Here is a 25,398-nt window from a genome sequence, read left to right as displayed (position 1 = left end):
TCATAGGTCAACGGTCATGTGATGTCTCTTCTCCTACCCCTGGCATTTTGGTGAAATGACGTCCCTGCTTACTATACCCCTTTCCAGTTAATGCAATTTTCGGTAGATATGGGTACAAAACAATGCTGGCACTGCGTTTAATGCTGCTATTCTATTTAGTGCCTAAAGACCCACTCCGGTCACAATTCTGCTATCCTGCCCGGACACTCTCACCTTCCTCAGTCTTTTCCCTCCCAATCATCTTTTCTCCCTTTTGTTTCGAAGCAACTGGCAGCAGTAAACAGCAATACACAAAAAGCCCTATTGCAGATAATACATACCGGGGCCAACTTCCAAGGAGGAGCCCTCCATTCTCGTGTGTGGGGGTGCATGCAGATACAGAGAATTCCTGCAGTCTGACTTTGTGAAGATGCGGCGTGGTTTATGGGTGAGGGATAGGCTGAATGACAGTGTGTATAGGGGGATACCTCCCATAAACATAAATAAAACATCTTCACAGCATGTCACAGACCCCGCACTATGCCACATGCACCTACATGGGTTTCTACAACACACACACCTACGATTGTGTACAACATGATAGGGAGTGGTAACCCTTGCTGTTACTACTCAAAATAGGAGTGATTGACTCGTGGATTTTCAGGGACAATCAGCAAATCACTGGAGAACATAAGGAACCGGCCTGCAGCACAGAGGCATACACCCAGCAGCGAGGCATAGTACACAGTCAAATTGCATGTGTGAGCAGGAATTAAGTAGGTCAACCATTTCTTCACTCCGAAGATTTGCCAAGACGACATTGCAACAGTGGGTGAGTCCCATGTGACATGCTTCCTACATGCTGGTGGTAAAACGAATGCCTCACCTGTGAACTGTTCCTTTAAGCGAGCCACAGCCGCTACATAACGCAACAGGTGTTCTGTGCGCCCTGCTTAGTCCCCAGACATATGAAGGTCAATACAGCTTCAGGAGTGTCACAATCCAGCCTGCTGCTACTGAGCCTCACTCTCCACGTATTGCCCCATTGTGCTTATGCATCAGATCCTGATTCCACACTCTCGGCTGGCCGATGCATTCACTTTGCACATTCTCCACCTGCCACATGCATCCCGGGCATGTGTAGTCTGTATTAGATCTGTCTCCTGACTGCGGTGTGAAGCGATCCTGTGCCGATGCGTTTGGCCCACATCCTGTCTCTTCAATCGATCGATGTGGGTTAGAGTGCTTAAATGCCCATACGGTAGCCAGAGTCAATAAGTCAGACTCCGGTTTGGAGCATCCTCTTCAAGAACAGTCATGGACCTATTAGTCTTAACTAGGGAGGAATGGGGAAAAATAAGAAAAGCTGGGGCCAATACACAGGAAAGAGGTACCGGAATGTCTTCTGAAGACAGTCTGCTAGATTCAAAACTGCACATAATCTAGTACAATATACATTCTAGCTGTTTCTGGCGTATTATACTTTCATTTAGCTCTCTCTCCCTTTCTCTCTTGAACTCTCTCACTTGATGGCCTTGAATATGTCTCTTTCTACTAGACTCAGAGTCATGTAGTCAGGTGCATGATTGCTAGAGCTACCCCAGCTGCTTCTGACAGTTATATGACCAGAGAAAAACAAAATATCTTGAGAGGGAGATGTTTTTATTTTTTTAAGTAGTTTTTAAAACCCTATTATTGTAGCATGCTAACATTGTAAACTGGCTCTTTTTAAAATGTGATAATATTGATATCTAATGATCACTTCCAACACATACTGTAGTCATAATAAGAACATTACATTTCTCCAACTGAGCAAAGCACATTAGCAAAATCTAGAATAACCACATATATATATATTTAATATATATATTTGTTTTTCTCCAAAGAACTAACAAACCTCCAGTCGTCGAGGAGCACTCTCCTTCCAGTGCGTTGTTAAGTCAGACCAGAACTCCAGTTTAGTTCACATTTCTTCGTTATTCATTTTCAACAAATCGTATAGCACATCATGACTCTACAATGTGCAGCCACCATTCATCCTGTGAAAACAAAGAAATTGATATGAGGCTGGGAAGCCCAAAGGAAACACACCAACACAGGTTACAAAGAACATACAAAGTGCTTTATTTAAAAGCTTCAACAGTTACCAAAAAAGTCAATTGACAAACTGATAGCTATTCGGCTCTCAGAGTAACATAACGAACTTCATCGAGAGTTCACTGCGTTAGTGAGAGAGACCGTACATTGGAATACTTGTGCTTTTATACTCTTTATCCAGCTCTGGCCAACCCCCTCGCGGGTTAACCATTCTTAAGACCATGCCTAGGGTTCCTTGCCAGGTCAATCCCGTAATGTATGCATTTTGATCAGTTCCGCTGATACAGTTGTTCATTTACACATAGGTCAGGGATAGGACAAGGTCTCAGTTCGCGACCCTGACAAGTGGCCTGCAGGCATATTACTTATTCATGTGTGCGGAGGTCACAACGGCCAGAATCTCACTCAGAATGTCATTCGGCCTCCATTTTGATGTTCAGGGTGACTTCCACTTTACAAGAGAACCAAAGATCGTGGCTAAATCCAAGATGGCGACTTACACAGTTTTCGTTAAGGTCAAGACCTTGCCGCGGAATCTATTTACATGATATTTTAGACAACTTGGCGTAGGCCAACACACATTCAAATACTGCAATAGGAGGCATAATATTATTTCGATTCCAACAGACCCTCCTTTTGGCCTATGCCAAGTGCTAACATCATTTCTAATACTTTAGAAAATAACTCCATGTGTTGTCATCCATAGATCCCGAATCATTGTCTGTAATATCTATAGCCATTAGGTCGTTCATCAAAACCTCTTGTAACACGAATTCTTTAGATGCTGCATCTGGGGCATATATTTTATGCCCTATTGTGCTCACTGCTTGGGCACAACATCCCCCTAGCATTCCACATATACTCGGAAGACATTGAAAACAGCAACAAAGGAATAGCAGGATCCCCAAAATAACCAGAATAACAGAAAGCACCTTCCAACCCCAAGATCGTAAAGAATCCCAGAACCAAGTGCTAAGATTCCAATCTCCTACAGGGATATGTACTTCAGAACTAAGAGTATGCAAGTTTTGTATTGCTTTAAAAATTGTTGGCGAGGAATCTGGTGCGAAAACACAGCAAGCGGACCCCACTAATTTGCATACTCCACCTCGTTCTGCCAAAATGACATCTAATGCCATCCGATTTTGGAGTGCTACCAATCTTATTGCTTTTTGCTCTAAGGTCATATTGTAGAGTATGTCCGTGGTCCGGTTGATCGTTCTCTCTAGTACCCTTGCTAATCTCCTAATGTTCTCAGAGTTTGTTATTTGTCCCCAAAAGGGTACAACTGATTTTGCTATATCTCCCAATACTTGCCCAGGGGTATCTCCGTTCTTGTCCCGCCTTGGGCGAGCCTTAGAAACCTCCAATGTACTAGCTACAAATACCCCGGGTAATAATATTCCTAAATAACAGGTTCCCTGCCAATCCTTGGGCAACCAGGGAAATGCTAAACTGCTAAACTACCACAAACAAAATAAACAAGCCCCCCCTACATACAGAGGCCTGTTTTCCCCAGTCAAATTTACAATGTTCTTACAACCTTCAAAATCTCCCATTGGCCGAGTGCCATTTCTTTGTACACAAAAGGGAACCGAGTCAGGGCTATGATTTATAGAGTAAGAAGGAGGTACGTCGTCCTTATTGCCTATCGGAGCCATTTTAAAGGAAATTAAAGTTTGAAAAGGAAGAGACAGTTTATCAGACGGCCTAATAGAAGCGACATTAGGTTTACTTCTATTTGCAAAAAGCGAGCATCCCAGGGGAGTCAATTCACGTTTCTCGAAATCATTCAGATTAGTTCCATCAAAGTTCCCTGAGGTGCTATCATTCCATCGGCCAAAGAATAGTGCTCTAAGAGAGGCATAGCAAGCAGTCGTTAAAGGTAAAGGATGTATATACCATCCCAGTCCCTTGTTCCCATGTTGCGGTAAATGAGTACAAATCCAACAATTACTCTTATTAAAAATGGCATGAGTTGAGTGTTATTATGATACTTATGTCTATGTTGGGAGTCTCTAGGGGACAGAGTGTGAAGGTGTACAGAGGGAGTCAAAACAGTTGGTACAATCTCGGTCGGCAGTAAAGGTTTCAGAGGATAGATTTCTTCAAAATACCAAAGTCCTACAGCAGCAGTTGCAAAAATAACAATTATCATTATCAAAACACAGCAGTACATTTTCGGGGCCCAGGCACATTGTTCATTGTCCAAATTGCTCACCCCCTTATTCACAAGTCCAGTGCGGGGAGCAGCAGCGGAGGTGGCAGGCATTGTAGTTCCTCAATCGACGACCCCGCTACGGTCACGCGATTTCTTAGTCCTTCCCAACCCTAGCCAGCAGAATCACTTTTGTTCAACAGAACTTTCTTATAAAAAGGAAAACTTCCAATCACTTCCTTTTCCCAGATGCACGGAAAAACCTGTGCCGTAGTTCTATTTCCTTCGTCGAAGGTTGTACCTGGAGGTACCCAAAATTGTCTGATCTGGAAATAAAGTGTCGTCACTTCCTGAGGGAAGCGATGTATCGGAGGCGACGGAAGTCGCAGAGCTTGAAACAGTGTTTTCCGGACGTGATTTTTCAAGAGAGTGCAGAGACGAAATGGACTGTTCCCCAAGCTCCTCGGGCTCAGAGAAATTCTCCGACGCACTCACAGCGCTGTTTGCTACTCCAAGATCAGAGACTGTAGCATCAGCGAGGGGTTCTGCTTCTTCTGTAACGTGTGGCGTCGGGTGAGGAAGTTTCTTGACATGCGTCGCGTGGATCCAGTGCTTCTTTCCAGCCACCTGCACTGCTGTCCTGGTGACCAGTAACACATGGTAGGGTCCCCGCCAGCGGGGCACGAGACAGGAAGACCTCTCGTAGGCCTTCACTAGGACCCAACTTCCAGGCTGTATATCGTGTCCTGGGCCCGTGAACCGTACAGGTAAAGCTGAGTGCACCTGGTGATAAATGAAATATAGGTTTTTATTTAACTGGTTACAGTAGTCTACAAGCAATACATTTTCCACCTCTCTCAGGGCTTTAGGTTTTGGGAGACCCCAAATGTTAGCAGGTCTCCTCATCACTACCTCAAATGGAGAAAGCCCAGTCTTAGTCTGAGGTTTGGTACGCATAGCTAATAATACAATAGGTAAGGCATCTCTCCATTTCAGTTTGGTATCAGCACATGTTTTCGCAAGCTTATTCTTTAAGATACCATTGTGTCTTTCCACCAACCCAGCACTTTGAGGATGTCTAGCTGAGTGAAATCGTTTTTCAATACATAGAGCTGTGCATATCTGCAAAATTACTGCTGCAATAAAGTGGGGAGCATTATCCGACCAAATTACCCTCGGGAGCCCAAATCGAGGAAAGATTTCTTTTACCATGATCTTTGCAGTGGTCATGGCGGTAGCATCGTTAACGGGGAAAGCCTCGACCCATTTACTGAAGGCACAAATAATTACAAGAACATATTTCAGATTATTACATTGTTCCATCTCAATAAAATCAAAGTGAATGACCTTGAAGGGAACAGAAGGGGTCCCAAAGCTTCCCCTTGGAGTTACTGTCCCCTTACCCACATTGTGCTGTAAGCAGATCATACAGTTCTGGACATGCCTCTTCGCAGTCTCCAGAATCTTGTCATTCACCCAAGCTTGTTCTAACATTTTCGTGATCTGCTGGGCACACACATGTGTAGGACTGTGTGCCATTGTAACCATTGCCAATACATATGAATCAGGGAACAACCATTTTCCTTCGGATGTATCCACTCAACAGCCTTCACCACCAATTTCCCCATTCCTTCAGCCCACCTTTTAGATTCTTCTATTGTGGCATCAGTTTGAATATCTCGCACAGACCGAATACCTTCATCCATTATGTAAGCATCTCTCATTTCCCTCAAGGCATACATGTCCGTGCTAAGGTCTGTGGCCGTTTGTCTGGCTATCAGGTCCGCAAAAGCGTTCCCTTTGCCCACATCATCTATGACCTTACGATGTGCTGCACATTTCATGATCGCTTACTGTTTAGGGAGTCAGAGTGCCGAGAGTAATTGCACTATCAAGGGACCATGCTGGATCTTGGTCCCATGTGAGGTCAGGAACCCTCTTTCCGACCAGAGCCTTCCAAAGTTGTGAGCCACCCCAAATGCGTACTGGCTGTCAGTATATATATTTACTCTACGCCCTTGGGAGAGTTCACAAGCTCGGGTCAACGCTATAATCTCTGCGGCCTGCGCGGAGTTATGCGAAATTCTCTTAGTTTCAACAACTTTGCTCAATGTAGTAACTGCATAAGCAGCTGTAGATGTACCATCCGAAAGATTGAAGCAGGAGCCATCGCAAAACAGCTCCCCTTCTGCATTATCCAAAGGAGTATCTATGAGATCTATCCTGCCCTTCGTTTCTTGTTCAGTGGTATACAGGCAGTCATGTAATTCTTCGTCACCGCAAACAGTGCTTTGTGGGAAAGGTAAGAGTTCAGCCAGATTAAGAACACAACACCTCTTAATTTAGATGTGGGGGGCAAACAGAATTAATTCATACCTTGTTAACCGCGCAGATGTGAGGTGTTGCGTTTGGGTTTTGTTCAATAGAATATCAACAGAGTGAGGTACCATCAAAATCAAATCATGGCCTAGGACCATTCCGTCACTCTGTTTTACAGACGCGGCAGCAGCAGCGACAGCGCGCAAACATCTTGGCAAAGCGCATGCGACAGGATCAAGGGCGGAGGAGTAGTAGCCGCACGGCCTATTCTTCCCTCCGTGTTCCTGTGTTAACACAGCCAAAGCACATCCATCACATTCATGCACAAACAACACAAAGGCCTTGTAATAATTTGGAGTACCCAGAACCGGTGCAGAGCATAACGCGGTTTTGAGAAGCTCAAATGATCGTTGATGTTCCGATTTCCATGGCAGTGGCAGAGAAATGCCCTTCTTCGTCAAAGCCAACATCGGTTTTATCACTAGCGAAAAGTTCGGGATCCACAACCTACAGTAAGAAGCCATACCTATTAAGGCTCTGACTTCCTTCTGTGTATTTGGAACAGACATGCCAGAAATGTGTTTTATTCTTTCAGGTGTCAATCTTCTCCCCTCCTTTGACAGGAGGTAGCCTAAATAGGCGACCTCCTGACAACAATAGTGAAATTTTTTAAGCTAAGCTTTATGACCATTTTTAGCTAAATGAACAAGCAACAGTACAGTGCCTTCTTTACAAGCACTCTCAGAGTCTGCAGCCAAAAGCAAATCATCAACATATTGAAGCAGCGTACAAGTAGGTGGCAATTCAAGGGTGTCGAGCTGCTCTTTCAAAGCTCTACTATAAATGCTAGGACTTTCAGTATACCCTTGAGGTGCCCTGGTAAATGTAAATGAGCGTCCCCCCAAGGTGAACGCAAACAGATATCTACTTTCCTCATGTATAGGAATGCTAAAGAAAGCGTTTTTTAAATCCACAACGCTGAAGTGCATAGCCGTAGCAGGGATCATTGTCAATATCGTCGTCACATCGGGCACAATTGGAAATTGTGGGGCGACCACTCTGTTAATAGCACGAAGATCAATTATGAACCGGTATGGAATTGCATTGTCGCCTTTCTTATATACAGGCAAGATCGGACTATTACACAAACTACCTGTAATCTCCTCGATCACCCCACGATGCACAAAATCGGAGACAATGCATTTCAAAGCACGCTCGCCCTCAACTGATATTTTATACTGCGGAATGAGTGGTAGTTTCACTCCATGTTTCAGAACTATTTTAACAGGCTCAATCTGTAATACCCCGACATCATTGTCGTCTACCGCCCATAAACATTCCGGGACAATGCTAAACTCAGGAGGTAAAGGTCAAATCAAGAACTGAGAATTAGGAAGTTGCTGTGGTGAAAACGTCAGCCGTACTCCATCAGAAGAACAATGAATTACTGCGTTCAATTTCTTTAACAAATTCAACCCCAGCAAATTCTCTCCACAGTTTGAAGTGAGAAGAAAAGGGCAATGGTCCGTAAAGGGACCCAAAGAAACAGGCACCGGTGCAGAAACCGGACAGACAGTTGGTATACCAGAAAACCCTATGGAAACATTTGTTTGCCCTGACAGTGGAATGTTTGGAACAAAAACTGGTGTTTCCTATTCCCTACTAATAATTCAACGTAGGGGCCTTTCTGATTAACGGGAATAGGTGAAGGTTCCAAACCCTGCTTCGGGCAATCCTAATGAAATAGAGTATCGTCGGAAGGAAGCTCTTCAGAAAGGTAGGCAGCAGAAGGGTGATCAAATATGTTTCTCGAGTCCACACTCGAGGTCTGATTTTCCCATGAAAAAGGTTGCTGAGGATCTTGTAAAAACTGACCTCTATCAGGGCCCCCTGCTCCAGGGCGGCCTCTAGGTCGTCTACCCATGCTCCCAAACACACTGTTTGACCTTTGGCGAAGGACGGGGCACTGTGCTCGCCAATGACCTTCCTGGCGGCAATAAGCACATTGATTAATATTCACAGGACCCAGAGGAGCATTTCCTTTTGGGACATACTGGCCTCTGGTCTGTGTCGTGCCTCCTCTGGGGTTTCTAACAATTTTCTGTAATAACACTTTGGTTTTCAAATCTCCTTTCCTCTTTTCAATTTTTTCCTTCTCATTATTAACACGGTTCTCATAATACTGAGCCATGTGCAAAACCTCAGATTGAGATTTTGCCTGCCAAGCGCTCTCAGAGGACATAATCTGTGACTGGATGTCAGGCAACAATCCATGTACAAATTTGTCCACGAACAACCTTTTCCCAGACTCTGTACCTAAATCCTGTCCACTGAAGTCAGAAAATACCTGCTCGAATCTATTAAAAAATTTGGTGGCGCCTTCAGTTTTTCCTTGGACACAGGCCGTAAGCTTGTCCCAAATAATTCTTTTCTCTGGAATTATAGTTTTTAATTTTGCGGCAATTCTATCAGGCAAAGTAAGTATTACCTGTGGTGGTTTCTCACCAGCTGGTCTTTCCCCATCAATCCTAATCATATTAGCCCACGTATCTCCCAACCCTGGCACATCGTCTACTGTAGGAACCTGTTTCCATACATCTACGGGTAGGAGTACAGGAAATAGTAAGTCAATATCACTCAAGGTGAACACAGAAGACTGCAAGACGGACTCTATTTCTTTGTAAAACCCCGTCGGGTTTTTCCTGATATCGGGAACTGATTGTCTAATAGTGTTCACTTCCTGTCGTGAAAACGGGACGTGAATGAATTGTGATACATAATGTGCAGGGATATCCACAGCGGGGGCACCAGTCCCAGCGTTGGCGGGGATCTCAACTTTTGGGACAAAGGTCGGAGGGACCTCTCTCATAGGCAACTGAGATATAGGTACCTCCGGCCGCTTACTAAGCAACAGAGCCAGGTCGAGCGCTAAGGCAGCTGAAGAAGTGTCGGGAGAAAAAGCCCTTTTACAAATCCCCAATAATTCTATGGGGCAACTAACCTTCTTTCTTACACATTCTTCTTGCAGGTACTGTACCATTACCTGAATTACCTTTCTTTGCATTTCTACTGTATACTGACTATACTTGTCATATACTTCATCTGGCGGAATCGATGAATCCGAGATCCATCGAACCGCATCTTTAGTACAAATACGTATTTCCTCAGGTGCCAATCTACGGCACGTAAGGAACCGTTTCTGTACATATATTCTATCGTCTTCGTCGTCCTCATCTCGTGACCTATCAAAGTCTTTCCTGAACTCAAACAATTTTTCATGATGCCCATATACTTTCTGCTCTGTGTCCCTCGAAAGTGCCAAAGCATTCAGATCTCTCACTCCTGGTGGAAGATCCGAATTTTGTAATCTACCCCACATCACACATAAATGAGTCCCCAAACCTTCGATAAAAACATTTTTCTCGGGAAAACTATTCAAATTAGATAATGTGGAAAAAACATTAGCTTGATCACCTTTCTCCATACAATGCTTAGCCTATGCAAACAATTCCTGTTTCTTATCTGCAGGAACAGTATTACGAGTGACGATCTTCGATCCTGCACCTGGATCAACTTCAGTCAATACGGGGCCACTCGGGAGCGGAGGTGTAGGTAAATTTAATAAAGGTGCAACTATCGGTGCAGAAGGAAGGGGCGGTGCGATAGGTGGAGGAACAACAACTATGGGACTAGGAACAATAGGTTGTACAGGGGGAACAGGAATAACGGCAGGGACAACAGCAGGAATGGGCAGAGTGCCCAAAATAGGAACATACGGAGGTAGCGCTGAGGCATCAGGCCTGCGTTCGTTTAACAATTTCTCAATAAATTCTTCGGAATCATGGAAATCTTTAGAGGGGTACATTTTCTGGATTCCAAGTGAAAAAGCCCTATCCATATTTTTAACTGATTCTGAATGTTTTTCTTTATCATATAACAACACTTTTTCGGCGTTTGTTTTATGACGGCGTGCATGTTTGTCTCTACTTTTAAGCTGCTGTAACGCTTCTTTTTTCCAATTCTGTAAAACATCAAAGGCTGCAGGTCTAGCCTTCTTTTTTAACAAGATTGATTCTAGGTATTCAATACGGGGGATCTCAAAAGTACCGTTGATTGGCCACTGAAATTCGGAGGCATGTCTGGTCTGTCTGTGCCAAATATCATTAAATACTATACTACCAATGCCATACTTACAGTACATAGTACATGCCGGCGACCCCTCCTGTGGTGCCGGGCGGCTAAATTCCAAGGATTGTCGATCGCTGCGGAACAGAGCCCTAAAGCAGCTAGACAATTTCCCAGGCATTTCACAAAGAATTGGTGTTACCTGGTCAATAATTGTGTCTGCAGATACAATTGTCAGGGTTAAATTAAGAGCCGGGTCATGACTGCACCTGACCAAACCTAAGGAGGACAGTACGGTTTATCAAAGAACTTACCTAACAAATGTTACCTTGTGTTTGGTGGTTTCGACAAATCTGCCCGCCTCAAAAATGGACCCTCGTCAAGATGCCGTGTCAGACCACACGACTATCGTCCAAGGATCGGACCGTGCAGCGCTGCCGAGGTATCGCGTCTCGATCGGTCGGGCCCGCAGAATCACACCGTCCGATCCCGGTTCGATAGTCTGCGTCAACCTTCAATGATCTGGCATCAAACTTGAGGGTCCCTATTCGGGCGCCAACTGTGAAAACAAAGAAATTGATATGAGGCTGGGAAGCCCAAAGGAAACACACCAAAACAGGTTACAAAGAACATACAAAGTGCTTTATTTAAAAGCTTCAACAGTTACCAAAAAAGTCAATTGACAAACGGATAGCTATTCGGCTCCCTCACTAACGCAGTGAACTCTCGTTGAAGTTTGTTATGTTACTCTGAGAGCCGAATAGCTATCCGTTTGTCAATTGACTTTTTTGGTAACTGTTGAAGCTTTTAAATAAAGCACTTTGTATGTTCTTTGTAACCTATGTTGGTGTGTTTCCTTTGGGCTTCCCAGCCTCATATCAATTTCTTTGTTTTCACAATCCTGGCTTTCCAAATAAAAAGTTAACGCGTTGCACGGCAACCTTGCCGCTTGCTCACATCACCAAATCTCTGACACCCCCTCGGTTCAAGTACTGGAAGCATGACAATGAAAACGAAAACAGGACTAATAGGTCCTAAAACGTTGGCGGCCATTTTACATTTGGATTTCTACCTTACATGCTTTCAAACAGACTGATGTTACCCATCACAGTGGGCTGTCAGAATCAACAATGTTATAAGACATCTGCTGTTGCCTCATATCTATCGACAACATTGTCCACTATCTACCTCTATTCATTATAACTTGTCCAATTTGTGAACAACTGTGCAAATGAACCCACAGGTTTTTAGAGATTTCTACTCCATATGTAGCAACAGATAAATAATATTAGCTGGGCTTCATTGGTGTTACCTCCAGCTATATTTTGTGAAGTGGACAATACCGTTTAGTTAGATCACCCATAAGGTTTTTACAACATTCCTACTGCATTTTGCAGTTATGGATAAACATTAATAGTTGTATCCCTCCGTTCTAGAAAGGGCAACTGTCAGGTATATGGTGCAAATTATGTAATTTCACTAGTCAACTGCTTTGCTTATTAGAGTGCTTACTCCTTTACGTTGTTAGGAAATTACAACAGAATTATACCATCCTCCCACACTCTCGGGTGCTTCCCATATATAGTGTGTAGTGCTGCTACTGTAAATACAATATACACAGCATCCCAGTATTTCAAAAACACAATCTAAAAATCCTTCATCATGTTTTTCCAATTTCTCTTCATCGGTTTGACAGGTATTTTGTCAAAAGGTTCATAATGTTAAAATACTGTTCAGAAGGCATTCTGCCATAAAGTGCATAGTATGTTTTTTTTTATCATGTTTGGAGAGTACAGGGCAATTGCCCATCTCTATCTCTCTCATAAAGTGCATAGTGCTTACATGCAGGCACTGACTCCTCCATTTTGTGCACGCCTGACAACCAGGGGTATTCCCCTGGTTGCCATTCTCCACAATCACAATACCCCGTACGCGCATGCTCCCTACAGCGGAACACTTTTCCCGTGCGCATGTGTATTGTAGCACTCCAGTACAGCTCATAACACCCGGTGGCTGTACAGCAGCATCCGATCCCGTGAAGACGCACAGTTCCAACGCGGGACGTACCTACCCACTATAGGTAAGCAGCAGTCCGTACTGCCAGGCTAACAGCAGCACGCCTACTTGAAGTTTAAGTTTCTGTCCTGTCCAGTCCCACCCTTTCCTAGCTGGCCCATACTCACCCTCTTCTCCCATTGGTTTCTTTACAACTCCTTAGGGGACGGTGAGATCAAAGCATTCCGGGACTTTGAGCCACAAGGACCGCCATTACCTCCAGCACCTCGCCCACTTCTAGAGCCTATCACAAGTCCACCTGCTCCAGGTACCTTTTTACACCAAGTTAAAAAGATTTTTAACAGCAGCGATGTATGATGTGTGCCTCTCTCTTTAGGGACTTGAGTTCCCTCCACTTACCTCATTGTTTTTCCTACCACAACAAACAAGCTCCAGACCAGCAGACCACGCCAGTACCTGCCACATGGCCCATTCAACTTCCATCGCAGTGGCTGCACAGGTACCTACTCGCCTATGTTAAACCTCTAAGAGTAATTTCCACTCACAGCCCAGGCATCTTCCCCCTTGCCTATCTATTATTTGTTTCAGAGGTCTACATAACAATGTGCCTTTAGGAGCTTCCTAACTTTTTACGGCTACAAGCTCCCACGCTTCCCCAGCATAGGAAGACACTTCCCAATACAACACAGTCCAGGTCAGTAGCCATTTTTCCAAGCCTGGGGCATCATGGGAACTCTTATATTTCCTCATCGCCCCACATACGGCTTGTATTTATATTTGTTCATGCGTATAAGGGAGCTTTGAGGCCCCCCTTCAGAAGAGCTTCACATTTATTGAGTTCATCTATGCTTTGTTCCCCCTCTTAGGGAGACCCGGGCTAGGCCCATGATGATGACTTTTGACCACCCAGCTGAAACGTCAAGGGACGGAACACCTTCAGTGTTTTACAGAACCTCTGTTACACCTTACTTTAGTTGATCTACTTCCAGACGTAGACCAATGACTAGGTCACACCTTTGCACGTCAAAAAAACATCTTTGACCACTAAATGTCCTTTGTTTTCCAAAAAAACGAATTGAGTGACACACTAATGCCAACCTCTTGAATATGAATGTAATTAGCACTGCCGTGCCTTTCATGATATTGTTCGCAAAAATGTCTCTGCTAAAAGTAAGGTGCACTTCAATTGTCCACACTGTCTAAACAATTGATGTACATGTGTATATATTTCTGTACCTGTTTTGTTCACTTTGTTTGGTACTCATCATGTCCTTGTTTTTTATTTACAAAATATGTATATGACAAAAATGCAGGCTTTCTTTTGACTTGCATAAAAAAATAAATGTTGGGTCACATCTGCATTTCAAACACTAGCTAAATAATAAAAAGATATGTGCACTCAATATATTGTTTCTGCTCTTCGAATACTGTAAGATTGGGGAAAAAAAAACAAATGTCTTTCTACAGTCATAAAACGTATGAAAAATATAAAGTCTTTACTGAGAATAAATGTGTAAAGATACAAATGCTAGTGACAGGACGCCACCCTTTTGTTTCCAAAATATATACTGTACAACAGGCAGTCTACCATAAAGTGCATAGTGCTAGCAGCATGTGTTTTTTTTATACCTGATCTGTTATGTTTGGAGAGTGAAGGGCAGTTTCTCATCTCTATCTAAGCAGAACATAGTTACCTTTTTACTTCATTAGTTAAATATTATATTTGTATAATATGTTTTTAGCCCCCTCATCCATATATATGTTGAATAACATTGTACTGGTTGTTAGTGGGTCTCCTCTTTATTGGTATGTCCACCCATTACGCTTACATATTGCTTAAACACCAATGCATCCAAGTTCTGCATTTTACATCCTATACTTGATAATGTTTTTACTTTTGCTCTCTAATCCCTGTGAGTCACAACCACTTATGTCTGCCTCCATCTGGTCATCCATTACCAACCAAAGGTGTCAATCTTTAAGACAATTATCTACCCCACACCTGTGACACACAATGTTCACACAACTCTCATAAAAAAGTTTCCAAAAAATTAAAACATACAGTAACCATACAAAACGTTATCATTCATTTTAAGGAAATGGTGGTGCACCTATTGTATTTACTGCTATTATCCTAGATACGTATATATCTCTTTGTCTATATTATGTCCATTGGGCTGTTTTGTTTCAAAATCCAGGATGCAGCGGGTTGTAAGAGGATTCAATTCAACACTACAGCTAAGTCAACGCCTAGTCTATAATACTGAATGAAAACCCTTATTGATATATCTTTATGTCCAGTTCATGCGTTCTGGATGACTACCCCTATATAACACCCCTCTCTTGGAATCCCCCTGACCCCACTGAGCCAAGAAGTAGTTCTGTTTTGCAAGTTTAAAAGGTTTATTTGATAACTTAAACAATATATATTATATCACGCTTTATAATAAATTAATAATTGAATAGCACACTTAATCTGATATGATAAATATTAACAACGGAGAATCTGGCACTAACACGCTTCTTGATAATCACTAAGGAGTTGACATGAAATGGATAAGGTAGCAACAATACTTTTATGGTTTCAAATGGATGCAATGTGGAATGAAATGCAGTACAGAAAATACTCAATATGATTTCAACAAAACAATGTAATCACTTTTCTCTGGCAATCCCCTCCCCCCCTTGATGCAAGGCAAGGAAATGGAAGGAAACACACAGTTCTCAGAAATGCAATCAAATGTGATTCAGTTCACCCCAGCAAGCTTAGACAACAGAAGTTTAAAAACACAGGCCCAAATTGCTTTGATATGTGCTAGCAATGGATGAGAAATATGCTGGAAATTCTTTTAATTCCCTTTCAGAGGTTCAGGGTGAGTGGTATCTAGTTAATATTAGTCCAGGCTCACACTAGCAATGATGCAGGAATGATTGCCAGGTTAAACGAATTTCTGGCAAATGGAAGGCAAGCAGCAGCAGTTTTTACATGTGAAGAAATTTGCAAATCGCGGTAAAATTCGCGGATGCGCCGAGCGCTATTACAGAGGAACCACAAGGACTATCTCTATCGGGGTCCTAGGAAAGCCTAGGATCTCAGCTTCAAAATGAAAATTACTGCAAGTCTCTAGCACAAACGGTTGCGGAGATATGAGCAATTTTGTGAAGGTCGTTTTTCAGATTTGAAATTTTAAAGTTCAAAAAGACAAGTGCAGCTTGCAAATGACAGGTGACAGTTTTGGATCTATCAGGCAGTTCTACTTAGGTTAAATAGATTGAATTAGATTAATTTAAACTAAGAGATTGGATCTGCACAGTTTTCTAGGTACTCACACTATATTCTTGAGTGAAATGGGCCCCGCCACGGATCTGGTCAGATTTTAGACTCGCCTCTGGTCTCTGCACTGGGTCTCTCTGGGTACAGCACTGCTTTCTCTCTGGTCTGGTCTCTTAGTTCTGGATAGATTGAAGTCTCTAGTTTGGCTCTCTGGAGGTTTGATGGAGGTAAAGTATGGATTTTTCCGGCAGAGCGTCCCGCTGCAGATGGAATTGAAGGTCCCTATCTTTCCTGTCTGTCTGCTTTTATGTGTTTAGAATGTGGGTGTGTTCTAGCATCACTGACCCTACCTCTCTCTCAGCTTCTAATTGGTCAAACTTCCATTTATCATTTGATTGGGGAATGAACTGTGAGTCAGAGGGATGTCATTTTATGGCTTGCAGATAGGACACTCCTCTGTCAGATTGCACACATTCTATATTTGATAATAAAAGACATATTTCACAGTTACACAGTTGCTTGAAATTACATATACATGGTGTGGCTGAATTTAGCCATGTCTCTGTCCAAATCTGCTGTTTCTAAGAGCTTGCATTCAGAAATGGTACATAATTGACTTTTTAACTGATTTTTCAATTTCTGACATTGACCCAACTTTACATACATGTGCGTAGGAAGTATGGACATTAACTGATGAAGTTTCAGATTTTTAACATGCATACATTTAGAGTAATATCCACTTTTCCGCTAAAACCCCCCTGAACACGCCACCGGGTCGAAAAACCTCTTAAAATGTGGGCAGAAAAATCACAAGAATTATGGTATCATTTATGAAATTTTCACATGTCCGCTCTATGAGTTATTCATCTTTTTAAAGTTATGTTCTGGCTCCAAAGGGGTGTGGTTTACCCTCAGCACAAGGTTGAATTTCTGGTTTTTCCAGTTCTGCCAAGCCAGCTTGCTCTCACAGGCAGTGCTCCTCCCCTTTCCTCAGGAGGAAGCCACTTTTTACGACCATTTACGACTCCTGCCAATAAAACCTTTGCCTGAGCCAGGACAGGGCTTTGTTCACTTTCCTGCAGAGCACAGGTAATTCAATTATCACATAGATGGCATATCCTTAGTGTGAGCAGCAAAAGGGCAGCTAGGCCTGGGAACACAGCTGTGACTCAAGTTTCACTCCTGATGGGGGTAGTTGCCAGGCAGAATTCAGTTCCTTAAGCCAGGTTTCAGATAAAATGTCACTTTTTGTTCCCCAGTTCCTGCATTCAAATAAAACTAAACATTTTTACATATGCAGCTAGAATGCTGATTCTAAGTGCAAAACTATGACATTTCAACAGTTACAAAGGCATGTGACACCAAACATAGGTCACTCATTTAATCTAAACATTTTCGATTTTAGTGTCTTTAAATCCAGTGCAACTTAAACTGCTGACTCCATAGCTCAGCCAGTTTTGTTATAAGCATTGTTCTGGGCTCTTCATTTCCCAGATTTTGTAGGCACACAACACTCCATTCTACCAAATGTCTGCTGGTGTCCAGTGAGTTTTTAGATGTGTTGCAATGTTTAAAATAGACAGTTTGAGCCTGCCTTCAGAGAAACACAGGGTGGTTTTAAACTGCCGGCTTTTGGATAGTGGTGAGTACTGGTACTGCACCCATTTTTGGGATTTAAGAAAATGAATTCCCAACAATTCTAGGTTGCATTTGGCAATCAGCATTGCCATTCCCAATGGTTTCAGACTACTGTGCGGGTAGTCCAATGGTGATTTTAAAGCGCTTTGAAGCTAACCGGCGCTACTGTTTTTCCTTTGGCAACCCATTTCCCTGTGCATTTTCTGGGAAGCTCTGGCCATCATGAGGTTTTCCATGTCAGTACTGCACAGTTTTGAGGTAGGGCTCGGATGCATGGGTAAATACATCCCACAAGCCCCCCTCTTGCGATGGCCATTCTATTTCACGAATGGGACTCGCAAGACCTGGGATGTTTCCTCATCTTCTTCCAATAGATGGCACAGTTCAGCATCTTTTCCTCCATCCGGTACTGATCGATCGGTTCTCCTCGCCGGTCCTGATGGGAATATTGGGCGGTCCACTGGGCCCATTGGATCTTCGTTCCCGGTCTCCGGATCGTCCTTCTTGGTCATTCTCAAGGTCTTCTTTCTCCTAGGACGACAAAGGAAGAGCGGCAATACCTACTCATAGACGTTTTTCCACCACTGTTGAGATAGTGGGGCAGCATATGCATTTCATCATAACAAAACATTACATTCTTATTTTGATAAAAAAACAGTATAACTAAGAGACAGTTTCATGCAAATCACAATATTTTAGAGACTAGATGTGGTATGTTTTATGATTGGAACTGAATTAGTCTGAGACAGTACCCGCTAGGATTCCAGAGGATTCCTCCAGTTGTTGCAGAGTGTGCCTGGGATGGCAACATTTCAACTGGTTTATGTGGACCCACTTGTCTTCCCCCTCTGCCGAACCGCCTTTGGGGATGTGGATCTTGTAGGCCACAGGGGAGATCTTGTCGATGATCTCAAATGGTCCCTTCCATGTAGGCAAAAATTTGCGCTGCTTGGCCTGGTTCCTTTGGAAGTTGTATAGATAGACCCGGTCCCCCACCTGATATTCCTTCCTGGAAGTTTTCAGGTCATAGTGGGTCTTCATGCTATCAGCTGATCTTTCTAGATTCCGCTGAGCATAAGCAAAAGCATGTTGGAGGTGTTTCCTTAAATTCTCTACATACTCATGAGTAGTGGAGGCATTTATCAGTGTCTGCTCTTGGGTCCTGTAGAGCAAATGCTGAGGAAGCACCATCTTGCGCCCAGTCATCAACTCAAATGGTGACATTTTGGTTGCAGATGAAGGGGTAGATCTGATGGCCATTAGGACCAGAGGTAATCGGATATCCCAACTTGGCCCAGAATCTGCCACAAACTTCTTTAATATGCTCACAATTGTCCGGTTATATCTCTCTACTGCCCCAGAAGAAGCTGGTCTATAAGCAATATGCAGCTTTCTCTTGACCCCCAGTATCTCCCACATCTTTGTCATTACTTCACTGGTGAAGTGGCTACCTCTGTCTGACTCAATCCTTTGAGGTAGACCAAAACGGGAAAAGATGTGGTTAATCATCAAGGCAGCTGCCGTTTCTGCCTTGCAGTTTGGGGCTGGGAGACATTCCACCCACTTGGTGAACAAGCATGTCACAGTCAACATGTACTTATTCCCCCTAGCCGAGCGAATCACAGGGCCTACAAAGTCGATTTGTAAATCTGACCATGGCAGTGTCATCCCCCTCTTTTGGAGAGGCGCACGGTGCGTGAGGGATGATGGCTGAAACTGTGCACACACAAGACACCCCTTCAAATATTGGTTGAGGTCCTGGCCCATGTGTGGCCAGTATGCAACCTCTCTTAAGATTTCCAGTGTTGTGTGAAACCCCCTATGACCGGCGGTGGCCGCATCATGGGCGTGACTTAACATCAGGCTTCGGAATGAGGTAGGAACCACCCACTGATTGTGGCCAGCTTTGGATTTCCTTACCAGCAAACCGTCTTGGATCCGGAACATTTTTGGACATTTCATCAACACTCTTAGGTCCTCTTTCCCAATGTAATCGGTATCCGTCAGGGGAAAGTTCTCAGGGTCCTCAAGGTGCTGGTAAAATTTACCAATTATTGGATCCCCCTTCTGAGCGGTAATCAAATCAGCATCAGGGGTCTCCTTACTCCATTGTGCAATTGAAAGGTCGTTGTGAGCATTTGTCTGGGACCTAGTGATAGCAGTGACCTGGATTTCCCCCAACAGGGACTCAATCTCAATTAGATCCCCTTGGATGGCCCCGGTTTTGGCCAGCTGATCAGCTAAGTCATTTCCAGTTTTGTCTGGTCCCTCTACTTTGGAATGACCCTTGATCTTCTTCCAATAGATGGTCATCTCATTCGAGGTGACCAGATCATCAATGTTTTGGATCAACTTCCCATGTTTCAAGGGTTTGTTGTTAGCACATAACATGCCTCTGGTTTTCCAATTAACCAGGTGCTCCACGAACCCGTTCCGTACATAATCCGAATCTGTGATTATGACCAGTTCGCGGAGTTGATGCTGGACAGCAGTGAGGATGGCCTGATGCACAGCCATCAATTCTGCCACCTGACTACTTCGGGGACCAATTTTGTATCCAGCGGAGGGTTCTGGGGACTCATTCACCCATGCATTCCCTACGCCAGCCACCAGTTCTTTCTCCCCGTTGTTGTCAACATGGTAAGAGCATCCATCCACATACACAGTGGGCATTCCCTCACACTTGTCTTCTTCAAAGACTTTGTGTGGGGAATTAAGGTATGCCTCCATGTTGTCCTTGATTTTTAGACTTTCGTCCTCGAGACAGTTTTCTCTGGCACAATCATGCAAGTCAGCCAGACCTTGCGCGAGGGGACTCTTCTTGTTTTGGCCATATCTGACCTCCACAGGAAAGCCTTGCATTGACAGAATCCAGGAAGTAATTCGGGAATTACTCACATTTCCGGCCCGGATTCTGTCACTTTGGAGATATTGCAGAGGCTGGTGTGGAGTCTCCACTATGATGTGTTCCCCCTGGATAAACGGGCGGTAATTCTTCAATGCCCACACCGTTGCCAGGAGTGCCTTCTCACAATCGTTGAATTTTTCCTCCACAGAGGATAAAGTTTTGCTCGCATAGGAGATTACTTTATTGACCTTGTCATGCTTTTGGTATAATACTGCCGTCAAGCACGTATTAGAGAACCCTGTCTCCAGGAAGAACTCCTTGTTTCTGACAGGGTAAGCTAGGCAGGGCGCTTGTGAGAGGCTTCTTTTGAGTTGTTTTACTGCCTCGGCTTGTTCTGGACCCCATTCCCACTTGACTCCCCCCTTCAGGAGATGAATCAGGGGTCTAGTGATCTCTGCGTAGCCCTCAATGAACTTTCTGCTGTAATTAGTCAGTCCAAGGAGGCTCCTTAGTTCCCGCAGAGTTGTGGGGTCTTTCAGTTTCTGAAGTGCTTCCACTTTCTTTTCTTGGGGACAGAGGCCCTGAGGAGTAATCTCATGCCCCAAGAAATTAACACGGGTTCTACACCACTGTGCTTTCTGAAAGGAAAGTTTTGCTCCGGCAGCCCTCAACTGTGTCAGAACATAACGGATCTCCGCTATGTGTTCCTCCACAGATGAACTTTTGATGAGGACATCATCTACATAAGCCAGGTTACCCCTTGCACCCAAGTCAGGCATGGCCTTGTGTAGAAAAATGTTGAATTCATTGCCGGAGTTGAGGTATCCGAAGGGAGTCCGGGTCCAGGTGTACTGCTGGCCCCCAAAGGTAAAAGCCAGCTTGTATTGGTCCTCCCTACTGACAGGCACAGTCCAGTATCCATTGGTCAGGTCTATTGCAGTGAATACCTGTGACCCCTGGATCTGGGCCAGCCCTTGGTCAATGTAGGGCAGAGGCCATCGGGAAGTATGGACCCGTTTGTTGAGCTCCCTGAGGTCGGCACAGAGTCACCACTGGCCGTTTGGCTTCAATATTCCCAGCACCGGATTATTGAAGGTGCTGTGGACTGGACGGATTATTCCCCGGGACTCAAGGTTCTTAATTATTTCAGTAAGGGACTCCATTGATGCGAGAGGCAAGCGATATTGCTTCACAAACACAGGAGTCATGCCAGGGTCCGTGGGGATTGTTGTTGTGTGGATGTCAGTGCGACCACAGTCATATGAGTCTACCGCAAAGAGATCTTGGAAATCCAAGAAAACTTGTTTCAACTTTTGCTTTTGTTCCAGAGTCACACAGGCATCAGCTAGGTTGACTCTCTCTTCCACCATCTGCCGGAAGCCTGGAAAGACTTCTGGTTTGGCTATTTCCGCGGCCTCCTCCAGCTGGGTGGAGAAGTCCCTGGTCAGAGTGCTGATTTGGACCGGAGGCTTCAGGTGGGAAAGGCAGCCCTCATGTACCTGGAAAATCACCTCATCCCTCCTGAAGTCACACGTCACATCTTCCTTACCATAGGGGCAGGAAGTGTACACCAGGAAGTTCCCCCCATGCCGGGTGAAAATCCTGTCTGGTGTTGTATTGTCCTCACTGTCACTGTCAACACAGTCCTTGGGGATTGGTCCTAACAGTTCATTTCTAAGTCGATGGAAAAATGTCGGTCATCAACCGCCATTCCAATAATGGTGCCTGCGGCTAGAGTAATACTCTTTAAGTCGCTGTTATCCACCTCTATTGGAATGGTGTCATGTTCTATGTTGACTAATGGTGTTGGGTTTACCCCCAACCCTTGCTGTTGGAGAGAAGCATTTAGATGTATGTAAGCATCAGGGTTTTTCAACTCTTGTCCCCTTTTAACTTTCACTTCCAGGGAGAATTGTCGGGTCCTTTCTGGGATGGTGACTTCCTCTTTAACCTGAATTTCAACTGCATAAGGTAGCAATTGAGCTGACCTAAATGCTTTTTCTGGATCATCAAAGCCCATGGGATTATCCGCTAATCGGGACCAAGCTTTGAAGTTTATTAGGTCCAAACTAATGGCAAAGCGATTGAGAATGTCACTGCCTAAGTAAAAGGCGGCAGTGACGTCTCGCACGACCCAACAATTATGGAGATTTTGAGCATACACCTGCTTGGCAGGAGATGTTTTGAATTGGGTGCTTCCAGGTCCATTTCCCATTTGTCTATCAGTTTGAAGGTGGGAATGGCTGGATCTTTTGGGAGTTGGCGAAACATGGCTTCGCTGATGAAGCTCTTACCGTTGTTCACACACACTCGAGCGAGAACAGAGTCCTTCCCATCATTTAACTGAACAGGGATGAACAACTGCTCTCCAATTTGCTGAATATCAGCCAGGCTCTGAGCTGATTTCACATCTTTCTGGACTATAGGAGTGGGAGTTTCTGATTGTGGATTAGTATAGAATCTCAGAGTGTTTCCTTCCAGCGTGGAGTACCACTTTAGACTGGAAGGAAGGTTGATTTTCAGAAATAGAGAGGACCCCCCATCACCAGTCTGTTGTCCTACTGCTATTACTGTCACGTCTGGAATTTGGCTATTCTGGAAGTGAAATTCTACTTGGTCAGATTTTTGTTCAACCATGTGGCAGGTGCCGTTTAAACTAACATGGTTGACACTCTGTTTTAATTTTATTGGTCGGCTAGTCTGGGTCCAGAGGACCTCGTTTACACAATCTATTAGGGGTGACAACCTTCTCAGGAGGTCATTCCCTAGTAAATAAGGGGTGCTCTCTGGGGTCACAACTATGACCGGGTGTTTCAACTTGTGTCGCCCGATCTTAATGTCCAAGTCTGCAGTCCCCTCAACGGGAATTTCCTTCCCGTCAAAGTTCTGCAGTTGTCCAGGAAGAGAGGTGAGAGGAATTTGGTAATCCTCTCCCCTTCCTGCATTCAGTTCATCAAAGGCCCTTCTGGACAGAAGGGTAGCTTGAGATCCAGTGTCCACCAGTGCCGAAATTGTACCCTGTCCCTGTACTTGTACCGGGGCATAATATCTTCCCTCCTTCTCCTCAAGGGGGCACAGATAATGTACATTTTTGGACAACTGGTGGGCTAATTTTCTGGTTTTGGACATCGCTAGCGAAGAGATTTGGGCAGAATTCTGTGGAGAGTCTTGGGAATCTGAAAGAAAAAGTTGGCAACTGGAGATCAGAGCCATTGTGGGTTCCCCTGGTTCCGGTTCTGGGCCGCCCCCCCCCCTTTTTGGAGGCAGTCACCAGGATGGGTTTGAACCAGGGGATTTTCTTGCTGTTGGTTCTGGGATGAGATAGTGGGCGGCGGTAGCTCAGTCTCCACATCTCCCCAGTCTGGATTTGCATCCCTAGGGACCCATTTTTCTTTGGGAGGAGTTCCCCCCTCTCTGAAGGAGAAGATCCTTTCCCCAGGATCCTCTGAGGATCCCTCTCCCTCAAATTGGAAGATCTGTACCTCCTCCTCAAACTGAGTCTGTTTGGGTCTTTTGTTTCTCCTACCCCCCCTCTGCTCCTTAGGAGGCAGACTTTCCGGGGCAAGAGATTTCGTTTCCGGTTCCTGGGTTTCCAGGGGCTGTTTACAAGTGAGGAAGGAAGCTTCCTCCAAGGCTTTACACCCCCCTTCCCTTTGTGCCTCCTCCCTGGGAACCGGTGTGTTATCGGGGTGCTGCCCCCGTCATTGTTCTGGAGCACCAGGTCCAGAGTTGGGTGCGTTCTGCGCCGGCACGCCCATCTGAGGGTTCTGCTGAGCCCTCAGTATGTGACCCAGGTCCCGCGCCATGTTTTGAACCTGGCGCTCTAACTGGGAAACCCGCTCAGGCTGATACGGGGCCCTGTTTTCTCCCCTGGGCTGATCCCGGGAAGGGTAGCTGTCCCTCCTCTGGTAATACCCCGGGTTGGGAAGATTTGGGTACCCCTCCACCCTTGGCCTCCCCTCTCCCGGATTCAGTGGTCTGGGCTCAGGGAATTGGGGAAAGAAGGATGGATGGTTTTGGGGCTGAAAGTCGGGTGGATATCTGGGGGAAAAGTTCTGCCCAGGGTTTGGTAAATTTCTGCCCTCCTGTGGGAAGTTTGGAGGGAAGTTCCCTGGGTTAGGTGCTTGTCTGGATCCCCCCCCTTGGGCTGGAGGAGTCCACACATAACCCAGGATGGGTCGATTTCCCTTGTAACGGGGACTTACATAATCAGGAGAGCGAGGGACCCCATTTGTGGGGCTGCCTCCTTGGCTCCCTGTCTGTGACTGACCCGAGGACCTCCTGGGCCTAGCATTATTAGGTGCAGGCAGGTTTTTAGGCCCCCCCATCTCCAAATCCAAAACAGGGGTGACCTTTACCTCTGCCACCTTGGCAGCAGCAGGGGTGCTGTTGGCTTTGGGGTTTTTCTGGGCATTACTTTTGCTATCTATCGGTTTCTGCACCTCATAGATCCGGGTAGCCTGTTCAATGACCCAGTCTAAAGATCTTTTCTCGTGAAAATCCCTCACGAGCTGGGTCATGATATATTTGGGCAAGGCATGGAAAAACGTATTTATAAATTCCCTGCTATCCGTGCGCACCCTTCTTGTGGTCTGTGCAAAAGCACGCTTTAACTCCTGCACAAATTCTTGTGGGGCCTGATCCTCCCCACATTGCAAATTGTAGGCTGCCTTGCGAGCCTCTTGAGGATTTCTGTGAACAGAAAAATGTTTCAAGATGGCCGCCTTATAGGTGGACCATCTTAAATGATTTTGGTCCTCCAGCCCCGCAAAGAAACTGGAGTATTCCGGGGAGAAGGTCCACTTTACATATTGAATACAGCTTTGGCTGTCCTTCAAATGGAAAGTCTCCATCATTTGTTCAAACAACTCTAAGTGCTCCCAAACAGAATACTTAGCGTTCTTATGGTAAGGCGTGATGACGCTCCTGATCGCCTTAATCTGC

The sequence above is a fragment of the Ambystoma mexicanum genome, chromosome 3q (genome assembly GCF_040938575.1).
Source record: "Ambystoma mexicanum isolate Mex_15411 chromosome 3q, UKY_AmexF1_1, whole genome shotgun sequence".
Taxonomy (NCBI): Eukaryota; Metazoa; Chordata; class Amphibia; order Caudata; family Ambystomatidae; genus Ambystoma; species Ambystoma mexicanum.
The sequence above is the reverse complement of the archived record's forward strand: the minus strand, read 5'-3'. Positions refer to the sequence as shown.